We start from the raw sequence: 6790 nt of genomic DNA on the forward strand, positions 1-6790 counted from the left end.
TTCAATAACATACAAAAACCCTGCCCCTTTACCCTTCTATTCCCACCCTTTTTAGTTATTGATGTTACAAAATTACATCTTTTTACATCGTGTGCCCCAAAACATAAGCTAGTATTTTTTTTGTACTTTATTAGCCTCTTAAATTGTGTAGAAAACAAAATATGGAGTTGCAAAGTTACAATAATGTTACCTTTTATAATTGCCCATGTGTTTACCTTTATTGAGATCTTTATTTCTTCCTACCTGTTCAAGTTACTACCCAATGTCCCCTCATTTCACCCTGCAGGATTGCTGCTGCTGAGCTAAGAGCTGAAACTGACTGAAATTAACTGAAATTACTATTGTAGCCTTCACCTGGAAGTTGCAAGCCTTCAATAGACTTTAGAGTTCCAAAATAGTTTTATCAGACAGACTCTGTCATTGTAATCATCTAGGTCAGGAGACAGATTACTTGTGCTTCCTACTCTGCCATCTTCCAAGAATCTTCCTTGCCTGTTGATTTTTAAAGGTCTTGCAAATTGTGATGCTTCTGGACTATTAATAACTAATATCTCAAACACATGATACATTTAAGGTGAGGGTCATCATTTATAAAAGCGATGTAAACATAGATTTCAGATGGACATATTAATATTTTCAAGGAATTTTGGCTAACTTCTAGCTATATTATTATTATTATTATTTACATTTTAAATTTTCCTGTGGCTGACAAGGGGCCTGTATTTGGAGTCCCAAAATAACAGATTTGTCATTTTGTGTGTGTCTTTACATTATTGACACCATATAGTTGCTCTATGGTTTCTTTGCTGGTATCTTTATGTTGTTGTTCCATTTGTGAGGGTTGATTTAATTGAAACTCAACCACACAGTCTATAAATCCACTTCCCCTGGCTCAAGTCCACATGCTCCAAACTGCTGAAAGTGAAATGTCTGAGGCTGCCATGCTTCTCATGGTATTCTTCCCCCAATACATCTCCCATGCTAAGTATGCTATATGGCCAGAGAATAAGTGACTGAGTGTGGGCAGTTCTTGTACTAAATAACTCTGAATCTCATTTTCATTTTCATAAGATAAATGCATATAAATAGAACTTCTAATCCTGATCTAACAGTCCCATTTTGGAGACTGCTAATTCAGGCCAATAGTTATGTAGTGGTAAAGCAGTGTCTTAATGGAATAATTTAATTATATGTTCCACATTAGGTTCTACCAGCAGGGTCAGAAAGACCACCCCAAGAGCCTGCTTTTCTTTCTTGTCTCTCTGACTCAGTGGCAGATTTCTTGGGCCTACGTCTCTCAGTAAGATGAAATCTTTTCAATCTAATTCTCAGGGTTCAAAACTTCATTTTTTTCTTTCTCTCTTAAGGATATGTTATCTTTGTGAGTAAAACAAAATGAAGTCTTTATAGTCCAGTGTAAAAATTTCTGTAAGCTTTTATGTTTAGCTAAATCTAGTCTCTTTGAAAAATGGGCTATGGTTTTTCTTTGCTGATTATACCAGAACTATCCATTTTGCTATAATCAGCTCTGGCAATGTTGAGAGAGCCGTTTAAAATTAAAGTCAATTTTTCCTTCCTGAGCTTAATAGATACCTATTTACAAAAAGACAGAGAAAGGATCATTGCATTTCCAGGAAATAGGGAAGATCATGAGACTGTGTAAATATGGTTCCAGGCAGTACTGTGACTAATAGAATTTTGTGCCATTCAGGAAATAAGAAAGCAACATGAGCAAGGTAAAGAGCAAATTAGCAATAGATTTCTTTTTAATAAAGTGTCCAAAGAATTAGAAAAGGAACATTAAGCCCCATAAGAAGAATGAAGAATAATCTGACCTGTTGAAAACACTGGGAAATGGGCAAGGTTTCTATTTAAGCATCCAGCCTCTCCCTGTTATTACTAATGATCTCTAATACTTTTACAGCCCTTTGCAATTTACATAGAGCTTTCCTCATTGGTGGCATCTTCCTTCTTACATTCTTTCCTGGCTCCCAAGGGCTTTTATAAAATCCAATCTTTGAAATGCATTTACTTAACTCCTTTCCAGTAGACAGCTTCAAATCCTTTTTGGAAGAAGACAGGGTCAAATTGAAAAAAACAAATCATTTAAACAAAGATAAGAATGACTGATATTATTTAATATGTGACCTTTCCAGAGGCATTTGTATTTTACCAGAAGATAAGGGCTCGAGTTAAGCCGATGAATCTCCAATTCTGTAAGTCAGGCAGCAAGAGAGGTTTTTCTTTTCTTTCTTTCTTTTTTTGCATTTTTTTATTTCAGCATATTATGGGGGTACAAATGTTAAGGTTACATATATTGCCCATGCTCCCCTACCCCCTCGAGTCAGAGGTTCAAGCGTGACCATTCTCCAAATGTTGCACATCTCGCTTATTGTGTTTGTATATACCCATCCCCTCCTCCTCCCTCCCACGCTCTCGACACCTGATAAATGTTTTTCCTATATGTCCACTTAGGTGTTGATCCATTAATACCAATTTGCTGGTGAGTACATGTGGTGCTGGTTTTTCCATTCTTGAGATACTTCACTTAGTAGAATGGGTTCCAGCTGTATCCAGGAAAATACAAGAGGTGCTATATCACCATTGTTTCTTAAAGCTGAGTAGTACTCCATGGTATACATATGCCACATTTTATTAATCCACTCATGAATTGATGGGCACTTGGGTTGTCTCCACAACTTTGCAATTGTGAATTGTGTTGCTATAAACATTCGAGTGCAGGTATCTTTTTCATAAAGTGACTTTTGATCTTTTGGGTAGATGCCCAGTAGTGGAAGTGCTGGTTCAAATGGTAGATCTACTTGTATCGCTTTGAGGTATCTCCATATTGCTTTCCACAGAGGTTGAACTAGTTTGCAGTCCCACCAACAGTGTAGGAGTGTTCCTCTCTCTCCGCACCCATGCCAACGTTTACTGTTTGGGGACTTTTTGATAAAGGCAATTCTCACTCGAGTTACGTGATATCTCATTGTGTTTTTGATTTGCATTTCCCTGATGATTAGAGATGTTGAGCATTTTTTCATATGTTTGTTGACCATTATTCTGTCTTCTTTTGAGAAGTTTCTGTTCATGTCCTTTGCCCATTTTTTGATAGGGTTGTTTGATTTTTTCTTGCTGATTTTCCTGAGTTCTAAATAGATTCTAGTTATCAGCCCTTTATCAGATGTGTAGCTTGCAAAAATTTTCTCCCATTCTGTGGGTTGTCTGTTTGCTCTTGTGACAGTTTCTTTGGCTGTGCAGAAGCTTTTTAATTTGATCATGCCCCATTTATTTATTTATTTTTGCTGTTGTGATTGCCTTTGGAATCTTCTTCAATGTCCAATGTCTAGAAGAGTATTTCCAACATTTTCCTCTAGAATTCTAATAGTTTCATACCTAAAGTTCAAGTCTGTTACCCAGTGTGAATTGATGTTTGTAAGAGGTGAAAGGTGTGGGTCCTGTTTCAGTCTTCTACATGTGGCTATCCAGTTTTCCCAGCACCATTTATTGAATAAGGATTCTTTGCCTGAGTATATGTTTTTGTCCACTTTGTCGAAGATTAGTTGGCTATATGAAGATGGTTTTATATCTGGGTTCTCTGTTCTGTTCCACTGGTCAATGTTCCTGTTATTGTGCCAGTCCCAAGCTGTTTTAATGACTATAGCCTTGTAGTATAGTTTGAAGTCTGGTAGATTGATACCTCCTATTTTGTTTTTATTGCCTAGGATTGATTTTGCTATATGGGGTCTTCTCTGGTTCTTTATGAAGTGTAAAACTATTTTTTCTATATCTGTGAAAAATGATGGTGGTATTTTAATAGGGATTGCATTGACTATGTAGGTCACTTTGGATAGTATAGACATTTTAACAATGTTGATTCTGCCGACCCACGAGCATGGTATATTCTTCCACCTGTTTACATTCTCTGCTATTTCCTTCTTCAGTGTTTCATAGTTATCCCTGTAGAGGTCTTTTACCTCCTTAGTTAAATATATTCCTAGGTACTTTATTTTCTTTCTTGGGAATTGAGTCTTTGATTTGGTTCTCACTTGTACTGTTGTTGGCGTATATGAATGCCTCTGATTTCTGTGTATTGATTTTGTATCCTGAGACTTTGCCCAATTCATTTATCAGTTCAAGCAGTCTCTTGGTTGAATCCTTGGGGTTTTCTAGGTATAATATCACGTCATCAGCAAAGAGTGAGAGTTTTATATCTTCTGCTCCCTTATTATGGATGCCCTTATTTTCGCTCTCTTGTCTGATTGCTAGAGCAAGGACTTCCAGCACTATGTTGAATAGAGGTGGAGATAGTGGGCAAATTGTCTTGTTCCAGTTGTAAGTGAGAATGCCTTCAATTTTTTCCCATTTAGTATGATATTGGCTGTGGGTTTGTCATATATGGCTTGTATCATTTTTAGGTAAGCCCCATCTATGCCTGTTTTATTGAGCGTTCTTATCATAAAAGGGTGTTGAATTTTGTCAAATGCTTTTTATGCATCTATTGAGAGGATCATATGGTCTTTGTTTTTGCTTCTGTTTACATGGTGAATTACATTTATAGATTTGCGTATGTTGAACCATCCCTACATCCCTGGGATGAAGCCCACTTCGTTGTGATGGATTATTTTCTTGGCAAGCACCTGGATTCGATTGGCTAGGATTTTGTTGGGAAGTTTTGCTTCTATATTCATAAGGGATATTGGTCTGTAGTTTTCTTTTTTTGTTGCATCCTTTCCTGGTTTTGGTATCAGGGTTATGTTCGCTTCATAAAATGTGTTGGGGATGCTTCCATCCTTCTCAATGCTGTGGAACAATTTCTGCAGGATAGGCACCAGTTCTTCTTTGTAGGTGTGGTAAAATTTGGGTGTGAAACCATCTGGTCCAGGAATTTTCTTTTTAGGAAGGTTTTTTTATTTCTGTTTCAATTTTAGTACTTGATATTGGTCTGTTCAGGAATTCTATTTCTTCCTGGTTGAGCCTAGGGAGGCTGTGTGTTTCTAAGAAATTGTCCATTTCCTCCACATTTTCCAGTTTGTATGCATAGAGGTTTTTGTAGTATTCATAAATTATATCTTGTATCTCCGTGGCATCAGTTGTAATTTCTCCTTTATTGTTCCTGATGGAGCTTATTAGAGATTTTTCTTTTCTGCTTTTCGTTAGTCTCGCAAAAGGTGTGTCAATTTTGTTTAGTTTTCAAAGAACCAGCTTTTTGTTTTCTTAATCTTCTGTATGGTTTCCCTGTTGTAATTTCATTTTGTTCTGATTTGACCTTATTGATTTCACTTCTTCTGCTGGGTTTGGGGTCAGTCTGTTGTTCTTTTTCCAGGTCTTTGAGATGATTCATTAGGTTGTCTATTTGTGATCTTTTTGACTTTTGCATATAGGCATTTATGGAAATAAACTTTCCTCTCAGGACTGCTTTAGCTGTGTCCCACAGGTTTTGGTAACTTGTGTCCCCTTTGTCATTTAATTCAAAGAATCTTTTCATTTCCATCTTGATTTCCTCATTTATGAAGTGATCATTCAGCAGAAGGTTGTTTAGTTTCCATGACTTTGTGTAGAAATGAGAACTCCTGTTAGGGTTGATTTCTACATTTATTCCATTGTGGTCTGAACAGATACATGGTATAATTTCTATTTTAAAAAAAATTTTGAGACATGCTTTGTGTCCTAGGATATGGCTAATCTTAGAGAATGATCCATGAGCTGATGAGAAGAATGTATATTCAGAGGTTTTGGGGTAGAATGTCCTGTAATTGTCAGTCAAGCCCATTTGTTCTAGAATTCTGTTTAAGTCCATTATTTCTTTGTTGATTTTCTGTTTGGAGGATCTGTCCTGTGCTGTCAGTGGGGTGTTAAAGTCTCCAACTATTATGGTGCTGTTATTTATCCATTTGTTTAGATCCAGTACAGTTTGATTTATGAATCTGGGTGCACCAAGGTTGGGTGCATATATATTTAGAATTGTTATGTATTCCTGTTGAACTGTACCCATCACCATATATAGTGACGTTCTTTGTCTTTTATTACTTTTGTTGATTTAAAAGCTAAGTTATCTGTAATCAGCACCGCCACGCCAGCTTTCTTTTGGCTTCTGTTTGCTTGAAATATTGTTTCCCAGCCCTTTACCTTTAGTCTAACTGCATCCTTGCAGGTTAGATGTGGTTCCTAAAGGCAGCAGATACTTGGCTTGTGTTTTTTTGTCCAGTTGGCCAGCCTATGTCTCTTAAGTGGGGAGTTCAAGCCATTCACATTTATTGAGATAACTGATAGGTGGGGCAGATTTTTGTTCATTATGTTGGGTTGAACTTTGTTGCTTTGTTTTCTCTCTTGAGCCATTGTGGTATCTGGGCTTTGATCTTTAGCTCTGAATAGATTTACATTCATGAGTGTTTATTGTGCTGATCTGTGGGTAACATTGTTTTGAGTATTTCTTGAAGGGCTGGTCTTGTCTTGGTGAATTCCCTCAGTCTTTGCTTTTCTGAGAATGCCTTGATTTCTCCTTCATATACAAAAATTAGCTTTGTAGGGAATAAGATTCTAGGCTGGGCATTATTCTGTTTCAGAAGAATGAGAATGGGGCCCCCATCTCTCCTTGCTTGGAAAGTTTCAGTATAGAAGTCTGGCGTTATTAGGATTGGCTTTCCTCTGTATGTTACTTGCTTCTTTCAGCTTACAGCTCTTAGAAGGGCCTCTTTAGTTGATATTTTGGTCAGTCCAATAATTGAATGTCGTGACGTCTTCCTGTTTGCATTGAATCTCCCAGGGGTCCTCTGAGCTTCTTGAACTT

Source organism: Microcebus murinus, chromosome 3 (genome assembly GCF_040939455.1).
Source record: "Microcebus murinus isolate Inina chromosome 3, M.murinus_Inina_mat1.0, whole genome shotgun sequence".
Classification (NCBI taxonomy): Eukaryota; Metazoa; Chordata; class Mammalia; order Primates; family Cheirogaleidae; genus Microcebus; species Microcebus murinus.